The 13,735-nt window shown below is 54.1% G+C and overlaps 1 long non-coding RNA gene across 3 annotated transcripts in view; it reads left to right on the top strand.

Moving 5' to 3' along the window:
• The first annotated feature begins 71 nt into the window (after positions 1-71).
• The window catches only part of LOC104008386 (uncharacterized), a 32,410-nt gene continuing 18,746 nt past the window's right edge, over positions 72-13,735 (top strand). For 2 of the 3 annotated variants that reach the window (XR_010147431.1, XR_010147429.1), the window contains exon 1: positions 72-2,043. This is a non-coding gene — a long non-coding RNA (uncharacterized LOC104008386). Of the gene's footprint in view, positions 2,044-4,095; positions 12,547-13,735 lie in introns of those variants that run through there. The other variant, XR_010147430.1, reaches the window with a different exon arrangement.

Below are 13,735 nucleotides of genomic sequence, written 5' to 3'. Positions count from 1 at the left end.
GTCGCCGCCGTTGCGCGCTCGCTCTCTGGCCGGGCGCGCGCCTCGCTCAGCACTACTTATAGGGCGCCGCGGTCCCGCCCCCTCCATAGGCCCCGCCCCGGTCAGCTCACGCCCCGCCCCCGGCCCCGCCTCCTGCCGCCAGGGCGCGCAGCCGAGGGGTATGGGGTCGCTGCACCTACCCCCAACTTGGCGCGTTTCGGCCAGGACCTCAGGGCCCAGGTGCACCGTGCTGGGCGCGGGAGGCGTCCCCAAGCTGCTGTCGCGCTCCGAGCCCCCGAGGAGGTGGCAGCAGGGCCGCGCCTGAGGACAGGCATGCAGCGTCTGCCCAGGAGTGCAGCCCGGGTGCCGGGAGAACAACCCATTCCTCCCTCCCTCAAGCACCTTGGACAATCTGGGAGGGCTCCCCAAAGGAGGTGAGCACCTTGGACAATCCGGGAGGGCTTCCTGAAGGAGTTGATGCCACAGTGGTTGGCTTTGCAAAGACAGCAAGCTTTGCTCACATTGCTCTCTGGGGCTGGAACCTGGGCAGGCATGAGGCCCCCTAGTCAGTGTTGGCCTCAAGGTCCTAGTACAGGCAACCAATCCCTGTCTCACGGAAGGGGAGAATTGCTGACCCATGCTGCGGGAGTCTGCATCTGAAAAGGTCACTGGGGCCTGAGAGGGCAGCTCCCAGAACAGTGTGAAGTGTCCAGGAGGCCAGAGACACCTATAGGAGAACCTCCAGATATTGCATCTATTTCGTCTACCTCCTGGTTGTGTCGTGCCCCAGGGATGCCAGCCTCACACCGTGGCTCTTCCGGAAGGTGTGGGGCCAGGCCTGCTGCACTTACTGCTTTGGGCTAATGATTCAGAGAGTGAAGGGTGCTTTCTCCCCAGAGGAAGGAGCGAAGGCCTTTGCAGGAGATGACACACTGACGAAGGTTTCCCATGCCCTCTCCAAGAAAACTGATGGACAACAGGGCTGCATCCTGGGCGGGGGCTTACCTGGGAACCACGTGGGACCAGGTCCGGAGAACCATCCTCTAGCCAGCTCATCTTAGAGCCAGCTCGTCGTCCAACCCAGTGCTAGCTGATAGAACCTTCTGCAACGATGGGAATGTTCTGTAACTGGATAACCCCAGTAGATGACTACTGGGTACTGGAAATGTGGCCACAAGGAACCGAATTTTTCATTGTGTTTCATCGTAATTTAAATTCACATGGCCCTGGGTGGCCAGTAGCGCTCACATTGGACAGAACAGCTCTATCATCATCATCTGTGCTCTACCGGTTTTCTTGGTGGTTAATTTGTAAACTGGTTTTGGCTTCATGCCTGCGTAAGAACTGCAAGCACTAGTAGTTTATGCCTGGTTTTACGTTTTGTGCCTGTCAAAGTGACATTATAAGAAAAGACACTATATGGTCACTTGAGAGTCTTCGAGGATTCTTTTTGTTTAGAAGGGAATGGAAAAGAGTTCCAGTGTGAGGAAACATTTCTCTGGATGTCCTGGACACCTGCTCTCCCATCAGCTCCCTGCTGTCCCCAGTGATGGGGACATTTCCCGTTAACGGTGTGGGCTGTGTCCTCAGCAGGGGGCGGTAGGTGGAGGGAGACACTGACTCCACTCTCAGGAAGTGGAAGGAGGGGGCAGATCCATGCACACTGTGTCCTTGACCACCAGCCTCAGAAGCAGGCCATGCCTGGCCAGCAGCCAGCCTGCCTGTCCTCTTCAGCCATGCATCAAATATTTAGTGGGTGCCTGCTGTGTGCCAGGCACTGTTCCAGGCCCTGGCTGTGGGAGCCAGGCAGCAGACCCCTCCCCTTGAGGATCTGCAACTCTGGCGGAGATGACAGGTGTCACAGCACGATGGTCATATCAGTGCTGGGGAGGGACGGAATTCCTAGGATGCTTGCTAGAGGGTCACGGGGTTGGGGCACTCCTCAACCACGGGGCTGAGGCACTCCAAGTGCAGAGGCTTGGAAGAGCCACAGTGGATCCAGGCCCTGATGCCTGAGAAGGAGCCAGCTAGGCAGAGCCGGGGAGGAGCACTCCAGACAGACAGGTGAGGTTTGAGGAACACAAGGGAAGCGGGAGACAGAGCCAGGGGAAAGGGGCTGGACACAGGTTAGGGGCAGGTGTGAGCCTGGGAGGCAGGGGGGCTGGCCTTGGGACCTGGAGGCCAGAGGGAGGCTGCATTTTATTCTGACTGCAGTGGGATGATGGAGGGCTTCATGGGCCTGACTTCTGATTGCGGGGGCAGCAGCCCGTCTTAGCTCCAGAGTGGAACTCACATTCACAGGCACTTGCAGGCTCACAGGGAAGACTGGCTATGAGGGGGTAGGAGGACCACTTCGCAGGGCCTGGCCCATGGGAGCTCCACATCTGAAGTGCCCTTCCCAGTGGCCCACTGGTGTGACCTCATGGGGACCTTGGGGATCCCATGGCTGACAAGGACATGGCTTGTGTCTGTGTGATACTGGCACAGTAGGCACCCAGAAGTGCATCTGAAAGGGTTCCTGTTGTTAGCTGGGCCTGGTGGAGCTTCCATCCTGGCTCCAGGACAAATATCCAGGTGGACTCTGTCAGAGGATGAGGGGAGAAAGGGGAGGGGCTTGCTCAGCAGCCCGGCCTGGGATGGGAGCGCCGCTCCCTGGGCCTCCCCTGCCCTGAGAAGGCTTATGCCTGAGGAAGGCAGAGCTGCTGGAGCGATGTGGGCACAGCCGGAGGCACGTTGAGGAAGGGCAGGCGTTTGCAGCCCGGCTGGGTTCTTCTCCTCCCTGTGTGTAGGAGTCTTCCCCTCCCCGTGACTTCGGGCTGGTCCCTCAGTTTCCCCATCTGCAGAAGTGCCATCTCCCAGCATTTTGGGACAGGTGACATGCGCATATATTCCCATTGCACTTAGGGGCAGGGCCTGGCCTGTGGGAGGAACCAGGTCCCTGGTTCCTTGAAGCCATGTTTGACAGAGAGACCTTTCTGCCTGGTGTGAGGTGACTCACAGCCCCGATGGAGCACACCTTCGGTTGGTGGAGCCATTCATGAGACCATGAGACCCCTGTGCCTTGATTTCTCGTGGAATACATGAAGATCATTCAAATGAGGACAAGCAGAGGCTGTTTATGCAGTGCTCACTCTAGCAGGGAGTCGGCCACTAGCACTCCTCTTGGGCAGACACACCCAGGCAGGTTGGGGAGTTGTACAGCTTTCTATTAAAAGGGGTGGCAGAAGAGTTTGGATGTTATCAACATCCAAAAAGCAACCAAGGTAATAAATACGCCATATCAATAGAATAAGAGACAGAAACCATAAGATCATCTCAACAGACGCAGGGAAGGCACCCAAACACAAGCTCACACTCTTCCCTGATTAAAAAAAAAAAAAGCACTGAACTCACTAGAAATAGAAGGGACCTGCCTCCACCTGATAAAGAGCGCTGACAAAAATACCCCAGCTAACGTGGTGCTCAGTGGTGAAAGCCGGATAGTTCTTCCCCTATGATCAGGAGTAAGGTGGGGTGAATGCTCCCCACTTCCATTCAACACTGTCTGGAAGGCTCTGGCAGGGCAATTAGGTAAGAAAAAGATGTCAAGGGCACCCATATTAGAAAGGAAGAAGTAAAATGCTATGTCTGAATATCTGTGTCCCCCCAGTGTTGAAATTCTTACTCCCCAGGTGATGGAATTTGGAAGTGAGGCCTTTGGGAGATTAGGTTATGAGGGAAGAGCCTTCCTATATTGGATTAGTGTCCTTATAAAAGAAGTCTTAGAAAGACCCTGGGCCCCTTCCTTTCACTATGGGGGGGACACAGCGAGAAGACAATCATCTATGAACCCAGAAGTAGGCCCCGACCAGACACCCAACCTACTGGTGTCTTGATCTTGGACATCCCAGTCTCCGGAACTGTGGGAAATACATTTGTGTTGTTTATAAGCCACTCAGTTTATGGTAGTCTGTTGTGGCAGCTCAAAAGGACTAAGACATTAAACTTTCTATTTGCTGATTATATGACATTATATATAGAAAATCCACTAAAACCCTTAAAACTAATAAACATGCATAGCAATGTGGCAGGATACAAGATCAATATACAAACATCGATTTTATTTCTATACACTAGCAATGAACCATCCAAAAATGAAGTGAAGAAGACAATCTCATTTATAATATTGGCAAAAAGAACATACCTAGAAATAAATGCAGCAAAAGATGCATAAAACTTGTGTACTGAAAAATACAAAATATTTTTGAAAGGAATCAAAGAGTATCAAATTAAATGGAAAGATATCCTGCAGTCATGGATCAGGAGACATAATGTTAAGATGGCCAAACTCCCGAATTCATCTATAGCTTCACAATCTCTATCAAAATCCCATCTGTCTTTTTACAAGCTGATGCTCAAATTCATAAGGAAATACAAGGGTTTCAGAATAGCCAAAACAATCTAGAAAGAGAAGAGCAAAACTGGAGGGCTCACATTTCCTGATTGAAACTTACTGCAAAGCTACAGTAATCAAGACAATGTGGTACTGGCATAAGGATAGACATACAGATCAATGCAGTAAAGTTGAGACTCCAAGAACAAATCTTTGCATTTATGGTCAATTGATTTTTTTAAAGACTGTTCAAGTGCAGCAGTGAGAAGGCGGGAAAGAGTAGAACGAGGTGTTCCATCTGTAACTGACTGTGAACAATCAATTGAGATAACTCACTACCTTCAGACCGGCCATCAGTTGATTTTTGATAAGGGTACCAAGACAATTCAATGGGGGAAGGAATAGTCTTTTCGGAAAATGGTGCTGGGACAACTAGATATCCATGTGCAAAAGAATGAAGTTGGACCCCTACCTCATGCTGTGCACAAAAATTAACTCAAAATGGATCGTAGACCTAAATGTAAGCACTAAAATTATGAAATCCTTAGGAAGGCCAGGCGCAGTGGCTCACACCTGTAATCCCAGCAGTTTGGGAGGCTGAGGCAAGTGGATCACCTGAGATCAGGAGTTTGAGTCCAGCCTGGCCAACATGGTGAAACCATGTCTCTGCTAAAAACACAAAAATTAGCTGGGCATGGTGGTGGGCGCCTGTAATCCCAGCTACTCGGGAGGCTGAGGCAGAAGAATCGCTTGAACCCAGGAGGCAGAGGTTGCAGTGAGCTGAGATTGTGCCATTGCACTCCAGCTTTGGCGACAGAGAGACACTTTGTCTCAAAAAAAAAAAAAAAGAAAAAAGAAAAAAAAGAAAAGAAAAAATAAAATCCTTAGGAAAGAACATAGGAATAAATCTTGGTGACCTTGTGTTAAACAATGGTTTTTAATATACACTACCAAAAGCACAGGCAACAAAAGAAAAAATAGATAAATTGGACTTGGCCAAAGCTAAAAACATTTGTGCATCAAAAGACACCATCAAGGAAGTGGAAAGACAACCCATGAAATGACAGCAAACATTTGTGAATCATCTATTTGATAAGGGACTAGTATCTAAACATGTAAAGAACTCTAACTTATCAACAAGAAGACAAACCACCTACCTTTAATGATGGGCAAAGGATTAGAATAGAGCTTGCTCCAAAGAAGATGTACATATGACCGATAAGCTCATAAAAAGATGTCCCCATCATTAGTCATCAGGGAAATGCAAATCAAAACACAGCGAGATACCACGATGCACCCATCAAGATGGCTATAAATAAAAGAGACAGACAATAACAAGTGTTGGCAGAGGTATGGAGAAGTTGGAACCCTCCTTCATTGCTGGTGGGAATGCAAAATAGTGCAGCCACTTCGGAAAACAGACTGACTGTTTCTCAAAATGCTAAATATAGAGTTTCCATAAAAATCAGCAATTCCAGTCCTAGATATACGTGTGTGTGTGTGTGTGTGTGTATCCAAGAGAAATGAAAGCATATGTCTGTATAACAGTATGCACATGCATGTTCATAGCAGTACTGGTTTGTTTTGTTTTGTTTTGTTTTGTTTTTTGAGACAGAGTCTTGCTCTGTTGCCCAGGCTGGAGTGCAGTGGCGCGATCTTGGCTCACTGCAACCTCTGCCCCCCGGATTCAAGAGATTCCCCTGCCTCAGCCTCCTGAGTAGCTGAGATTACAGGCACGCACCACCATGCCTGGCTAATTGTTGTATTTTTAGTAGAGATGGGGGTTTCACCATGTTGGCCAGGCTGGTCTCAAACTCTTGGCCTCAAGTGATCCACCTGCCTCATCCTCCCAAAGCGCTAGGATTACAGGCATGAGCAACTGCACGCAGCCAGCACTAGTTTTAATAGCTAAAAAGTGGGAACAATTCAAATGTTCATCAATGAATAAATAAATAAACAAAATATCGGTCTATGCATACAGTGGAATATTATTCAGCCATAACAATGAATGAAGTACCGATACAAGCTACAACATGGATGAACTTTGAGGGTATGATGCTGAGGGAAAGAAGCCAAACCCAAAAGACCATTGTGATTCCATTTTTTTCAAGTGTTTAGAATGGGCAAATTAATAGAGATGGAAAGTAGATTGGTGAGTGGCTGCCTGGGGCTTCGTGGACTGGATGGGGAGTGGCTGCTAACAGGTGCCTACGGGGTTCTGTCTTTGGGATGTTGAAAATGTTCTAAAAGTAGGCAGTGGTGATGGTTGCACAATTCTGAGACTACTCTAAAGTCACACCAACTAAGTCTACAGTTTATGCTAAGTTTTATGTCATGAGAATTTTATCTCAAAAAAGGTATAAAAGACCTTCCAAAGGCCAGGTGCAGTGGCTCACGCCTGTAATCCCAGCACTTTGGGAGGCCGAGATGGGCAGATCATGAGGTCAGTATATCGAGACCATCGTGGCTAACACGGTGAAACCCCGTCTCTACTAAAAATACAAAAAAATTAGCCTGGCACAATGGCGGGTGCCTGTAGTCCCAGCTACTCGGGAGGCTGAGGCAGGAGAATGGCGTGAACCCAGGAGGCGGAGCTTGCAGTGAGCCGAGATCGCGCCACTGCACTCCAGCCTGGGGAACAGAGCGAGACTCCATCTCATAACAAAAAACAAACAATCTTCCAAAATACCAATAAAACCAACCAACAGAGAAGGGCTTCAGATGTGTGTTGCTGGAGGCAGTGGGCTGGGGAGGCTGAGGCTGTGGGCTGGGGAGGCTGGAGGCGGCCACCCTTCGTCAGGGACATATTTGCCTTCCTCCAGTTGGTCTTGAGTTGGGGGCAAAAATAGGGAACCTGGCAGCCGTTAGCCGTGGCCTGAGTCTCTGGGGTGATTGCTACAGAGGTGTGGTTTGGCTTCCAGGCTTCTCAGGGGTCAGAGTTCTACTGACATACGTGATCCGGCCGCTGCCCGCTGGCATGGTTAGTCTTTCCTCCTTGTGTAGAAAGCCAGGATAAAAACTGCCCTATGTCCAGCATTGACAGGCAGGGCTGAGTGCCATCTGGGGCCTGGGGCACATGTGTAGCTATCTTCTCCAGGGGCTCCTGGCTGGCACTATTCTTGCCCAGGGGGCCCTGCCCTTGTAGGGCTCCCAGTCTAGAGGGGGAAAACATGAAATAGGTGGACACGTCAGTCAATTCAAGAATTTGGGGTAGTGACCCCAGCTACAGAGAAACCAAGAGGTAGTGGGAAAAGGGATGATTTGGGGCCTAGCAGTCAGGACCAAGCACGCCGGGCAGGGACACTGCTCTGAGACCTTTGCCTGACACTTGGGGGATGAGGGGGCCCTTCCAGGCCCCAGGTATAGCAAAGGCCCAAGGCCAGAGAGTGCTGGAGGGGACCCTGGGGCGAGGCGGGGCTGGGAGCCTCCGTTACTGCGCGGGTGCTCAAAGGTGTGGAGCCCTGGGGGACAGGGCACGCAGGGCCCGAGTCGTGCTTTCAAACCTCTCTGGTCGAAGGGCAAGAACAGACCTTGGGGCCAGATGGGAAGCAGGAAGACCAGTGATTGCTTCCTGCAGGGGCCAGGCCAGAGCTGACAGCAGCTGGGAGTGGAGGCAGAGATGGCGGAGAGGTCCCAAGAAAAGGGCCCTCTCTGCTTTCAGGACAGTAAATAGTCCCCCTCGTGAGGTTTGCAGGGGGATGCAAGGCTTGGGGGGCAGGGAGGGGAGGGGACCCCAAGGAGGAGGGGAGGACTGAGCACCAGAGGGTGTGGGGTGCTTTCAGGTTCATGCATGCATGCATGGATGTGGGGTGAGATGCGGGACTGGGCACACCCCATGGGGTGGGCCAGGGGTGGGAAGCCTGAGCATGCAGTGCCCAGGGGGGTCTCGATGAGATGTCCCGGGGGTCTCTTTGGAGACCCCAAGTCATGGGATCCCCTAAACTCTCCGGCAGTTTGCGGTGATGGCGTGCGGGATGGGAGTCTCTCCCGGCGCTGCAGGGCTCTGGGGGCCTCCCCTTCGTTCTTGCTCTGGGTGGGAGACAGGAGGAAGGAGCAATTCAGAAGCCCGGCAGTAGAGAGGATGCTGTAGGCACAGGCTGAGGCCTGGTTGACCTCTGAGGGTCCATGATCTTGACCAAGAGCAGCAGGCAGTGGCCAGGCAGGGCCACGGAAGCCCAGGATGGACATCAGAGTAGTGCCCTACCGTGGAGATCTCGTCCCCTCAGAGGATCCCGGCCAGCACCTGCACATCCTGGCGCACACACTGTTATCATCATGAGGACTCCTGGGTATGAGAAGGGCTGGTGAGGCTCTGATACCATCTCCTCCCCAGGATCCCTGGCAGGCAGCGGAATCCAGAAGTCCGGGCTGAGCTGAGCAGGGGGAGTGGGGTTGGGGCCTCCCGGGTGGGCCCAGGAGGCTGGTGGCTGTACTCCGTGACTCTGTGGGCCTGGCTTGAGGGGGAAGACAGTGAATAGTCTGCCTATTTACTGTCTCCAGCTGGGGCTCCCCTTTGCTGATGGGGTCCCCTCTCCAGGGTGGCTCCCCTCCACTGAGGGTCTCCTCTCCCTGGACCGAGTGACCCCTGTCTGCGTCAGCAGGTTGGGGGCAGGTGGGGCTGGCTGGCACCTGTCATTGATTTATTAATAAATCAATAATTTTGGGGGTGGCTGCCTGCTGGAGGTGGGATGGGTGGTGGAGGAGTCACCTTCACTCTTGTCTAAACCCATGAGTTTTTGTTCAACACTGGGATGGGGGAAGCAGCTTGTTAGGACCCTGTTCCCTGAGGAGGGATGGGTGAGGCTGTTGGGGTGAGGCTGTCTGTCAGCCGTGACCAGAGCTGGCTGAGCTACCCTAGGCTTCATGTCCCCAGGTGCAGCATAGCCATGAGACGCCCAGGGGCCTCTGATCCCCTTCCTACAAGCTGCGTGTAGTTTAAAGGGTCTGGGAGCGCAGAAGAGGACGCAGGCCTGCTTTTCCACACTGGCTCCGTTCCCTTCGTGCGGGTGCCAGCCAGGCCCGGCCTTTTCTGGCCAGGGTCACCGTGTCCTGGACCCAGCCCTGACCCCTCCGTTCCCTACCGTGTTGTCACCATCCCCTGTGAGGAGGGACCCCTGAGGCCTCTTTCTCCCGCTCTAGAGGCTCTTCTGGACCCCTGATCCTCACAGCCTGGGCCTCCCCAGAGGCTTCTGGGGCCACTGGTTCCCCGTACAAGCTGATACCAGCCGTTAATGACATTGCCTTGTTTACTTCAGCATGAGCTGGGCCACAGAGGGGAAGCTGTGTTGCTGAAGGGGACTCTGAAGATTCCCATTGGAGGGGCTGCCTGGCTGAGACCTGAATAAGTGGGCAGTGCCCAAGAACAGAAAGGGGAGGTTGTCAGATGCTGGCCAGCCCTGCCTAGCCCCAACCTGCAGACACAGATAGGGCGGAGGGGTCACCCAACCCAGGAAGGGGAGCTCATCTATGGAGGGGAGCCCCCCTGGAGTAGGGACCCCATCAGAGGACCCCGTCAGCAGAGGGGAGCCCCCCCGGAGAGGGGACCCTGTCAGCAGAGGGGAGCCCCACCTGGAGAGGGGACCCTGTCAGCAGAGGGGAGCCCCACCTGGAGAGGGGACCTCATCAGCTGAGAGGAGACCCACCTGGAGAGGAGACCCTGTCAGCAGAGAGGAGACCTAGCTGGAGAGGGGACCCTGTCAGCAGAGAGCAGCCTCACCTGGAGAAGGGACTTCATCAGCCAAGGGAGCCCCAGATGGAAAGGAGACCCTGTCAGTGGAGAGGAGCCCCAGCTGAAGAGGGGACCCCATCAGTGGAGGGAGCCCAGCTGAAGAGGGGACCACATCAGTGGAGGGAGACCCAGCTGGAGAGGGGACCCCATCAGTGGAGGGAGCCACAGCTGGAGAGGGGACCCCATCAGTGGAGGGAGCCCCAGCTAGAGAGGGGACCCCATCAGCAGAGGGAAGCCACAGCTGGAGAGGGGAACCCATCAACAGAGGGGAACCCACAGGGGTATCCAGAGGGAAGGCCAGGTTGGGTATCCTGGGAGTGGGAAGTTGGGTCAGAGGTGAGGCTTTTGCAGCGAGCAAGCTTGTTTCAGGTTGGGAGTGCCCAGCGGGCAGTGGGGGTTGGTGGACGCAGCAGGGAGGAAGTTCCAGGGTCTTTGACAGCGGCTGCTCCCCACTGCAGAGCTGACAATCTCTTGAGGACTCCAAGAATGAACGGATGGCCAAGCCTGGGCCTCCACTGGGAACAGCACCACTGTGGAAGAGGAGGGAGGTTGTGCTCATGTAGGGGGCAGGCTGGAGAGACAAGCTTTGGGTGGATGATGGTTTGCTTCTTAGGTGAAGGAAAATGAAGAGCCACCTGCAGCCATCGCTCTGCTCTCCAAATCAATCCTGAATAAGTGGGAGAGAAAAACTTAAAAATGAGACCAGTGAATGGAATGGGAGGTGGGACGAGGATGTGGCAGAAGAGGGGGCCGCCCCACTCCTGTTGGACGTGGGGGCACTGGGAGCCACATGCATGCCAGGGACGCCGAGCCCCTGGCCCTGGGCCAGCCTCACTGGCAGTGGCTGGGGACAGTGGGTCTCTGTGCCTCCTCCTCGTCTCTGCGGTCCCTGGCTGGGTGCCCACCCTCTCCCTCATCTCGCCGTCTGCCTTCCTTTCATTTCTTTTTGGCATGGTTCTCTCACTGTCCAGGAAGGAACTTGGCGTCTTGCACCCCAGGCGGGCAGAGCCAGGAGCCCAGCTGACCCAGAAGGGCTCGGGTGGAGTGGGTGGGTGGTGGGAAAGCAGCTGGAGCCCCTGAATGCAGAGCCTGCCCCGTCTGCCGTGCCTGGAGGGCACCCCTCACTCCTCAGGCTCTCCAGAAGGTCAGCTATGGGGGCAGGGTCTGGGCCCATTCTGGACCCTGCTGTATCCCAGGAACCATTTAAATGGAGGCCTGGCACAGACTAGGGGTTCATTTGTTAAATGAATAAGCAAAGCTCAAAGCCCCCTATGTTCCTTGCCTGAGCCAAGAAGGAAGCCTGGGCCTGGCCTCTGAGTCCACCCACCCTCCTTGTGAGGTAGGAAGGCAGTGGCATTGCATAACTGACCACCTACGGGACCGGGCCACGCCGAGAGGGAGCAGGCGCCTTGATGCTCCTAGATCGTCGGCCAGACTCCCCCTCCCCAGTCCTTGGAGCCTCCTTGCTTCTTCAACCCCTGTCAGAGTCCGTGGGGCAAGGCGAGACTGGGAACACTGTCTCCTCCCCCAGACGTGGCTGATCTCAGCCTGGAGCCCCACCCCAGGGCTGCACAGGACCAGGGTCCAGATCATCAGCCCAGGATGCACGGTGGACTGTGTGTGCCCAGCACTCGTGCACCGAGAGACCCGTCTTGTTTCCCATGAGCCCCTCGGTGCTGGGTGCCGGGTGAGAGCATAGCCCTGGTGACCCTGGTGGTCTTCTCCAGACTCTGATGTTTCCTTCCAGTCCCCCGGCCCTCCCCTCAATGTGCAGTGTGTGTGGGTTGAGGGGGCTGCTGTGGTCTGAATGTGTCCCCCATCTCTGTAATCATGATGGACTAACATCATTGTCATGGGAGCGGGCTCTGACAGAAGGAGGAGTTTGGTCCCCTTCTCTCTGGCTGTCTCTCTCCCTCTCTTTGCCCTTCTGTCGTGGGATAAGGCAGCACAAAGGCCCTTGCCAGAGGTGGCCTGTCGATCTCGGACCTCCCAGCCTCTAGGACCAGGGGCCAATAAGTTAGCCAGTCTGTGGTTTTCTGTTCTAACAGCACACGATGGACTAAGACCACAGGCCAAGTCTCCCCAGTGTATCACCATTAGGCCACACCCTGATACGGTTTGGATCTGTGTACCTGCCTAAATCTCATGTTGAATTGTAATCCCCAATGCTGGAGGTGGCGCCTGCTGGGAGGTGATTGGCTCATGGGGGTGGATTTCCCCCCAGTGCTGTTCTTGTGATAGTGAGTTCTCAGGAGACCTGCTTGTTTAAAGGCATATGGCACCTCCCCTCTCTTCCTCTGGGCTTCCTCCTGCTCCGGCCACGTGAAGTGCCAGCTCCTCCTTTGCCTTCTGCCATGATTGTAAGTTTCCTGAGCCCGCCCCCAGAAGCCATGTGGATGCCAGCACCATGCTTTCTGTATAGCCTGGGGAACTGTAAGCCAATTAAACCTCCTTTCTTTATGAATTACGCAGTCTCAAGTATTCTTTATACAGTGCAAGAACGGACGAGTACACCCACTTTGTCCAATCCAATCACACTTCTGCATGACTCTCCATCAGACTCCACATAAAAATACACGGGTTTCCCTCTTCCCTTGGGTCCTCATTTCTTTTTCCTTTTTTTTTTTTTTTTTTTTGAGACGGAGTTTCACTCTGTCACCCTGGCTGAAGTGTAATGGCGTGATCTCGGCTCACTGCAACCTCCACCTCCCGGGTTCAAGCAAGTCTCCTGCCTCAGCCACCCTGGTAGCTGGGACTGCAGGCACATGCCACCATGCCCGGCTAATTTTGTATTTTTAGTAGAGATGGGGTTTCACCATGTTGGCCAGGCTGGTCTCGGAACTCCTGACTTCAAATGGTCTGTCCACCTCGGCCTCCCGAAGTGCTGGGTCCTCATTTCCGAAGGCTCCTATATGAGATGAAACTTATATTGAATAAATGTGTCTGCTTTTCTCTTGTTAATCTGTCTTTTGCTGTGAGAGCCTCAACCATGAACCTAGCGACGAATGAGGAAACAAATCTTTTCTCCTCCAGGTGCTTTGGACGTGCTGACGGGTTCTGTGAGGGCCTCACTGTTTAGAGAGGCAGGACTCCCATCACAGGGCCGCAGGCAGGGAGCGCACCACACCAAAGACAGTGGGATGCCCAGCCGGGCCGGACTGGGACCCAGGGAAGCCCAGGAGGAGACTGCCCTCTGTCCCACTCGCCTGGGAGCACCTCCCCCGGGGCGTTCTTCCAAATCTGGTGCCTGCCTTGATGTGCTCCCGATTCCTTTGCTCCTTGTCCCAACACTCCCTGTGCAGGCTCTGGAGACAGAGCTCTGATGGCTCGTGGGTCCCCATCACTTTCACTCTTGGCCATGTCAAAGGCTGCTGGTCTGACCCTGAGTCCCTCTGCAGTGCCCCAGGGGTCCAAGGTCCTGTGGGTCAGAAGGAAGGGCCTTGCCCCACCCCACCAGGGGCTGTGGATGGAGCCCCCAGCCAGGGCTGTCGTGGGAGGCTGTGAGTGCCCACGCCTGTCCAAGCAGCTGCAACTGCGGTTCTTCCTGGAGCTGTATACATCCAGCCCTTTGGGCGTCTGCCCACTCTCCCTCTGGCGGAATGTGATGCACCTGCTGGTCTGATTCCATGATAGGAGAACAAGCATATTGCAGTCCC

This window comes from Pan troglodytes, chromosome 9, assembly GCF_028858775.2.
Source record: "Pan troglodytes isolate AG18354 chromosome 9, NHGRI_mPanTro3-v2.0_pri, whole genome shotgun sequence".
In the NCBI taxonomy this organism is placed as follows: domain Eukaryota; kingdom Metazoa; phylum Chordata; class Mammalia; order Primates; family Hominidae; genus Pan; species Pan troglodytes.
Note: the sequence above shows the minus strand (reverse complement) of the source record. Positions and strands in the feature narration are given on the sequence as shown.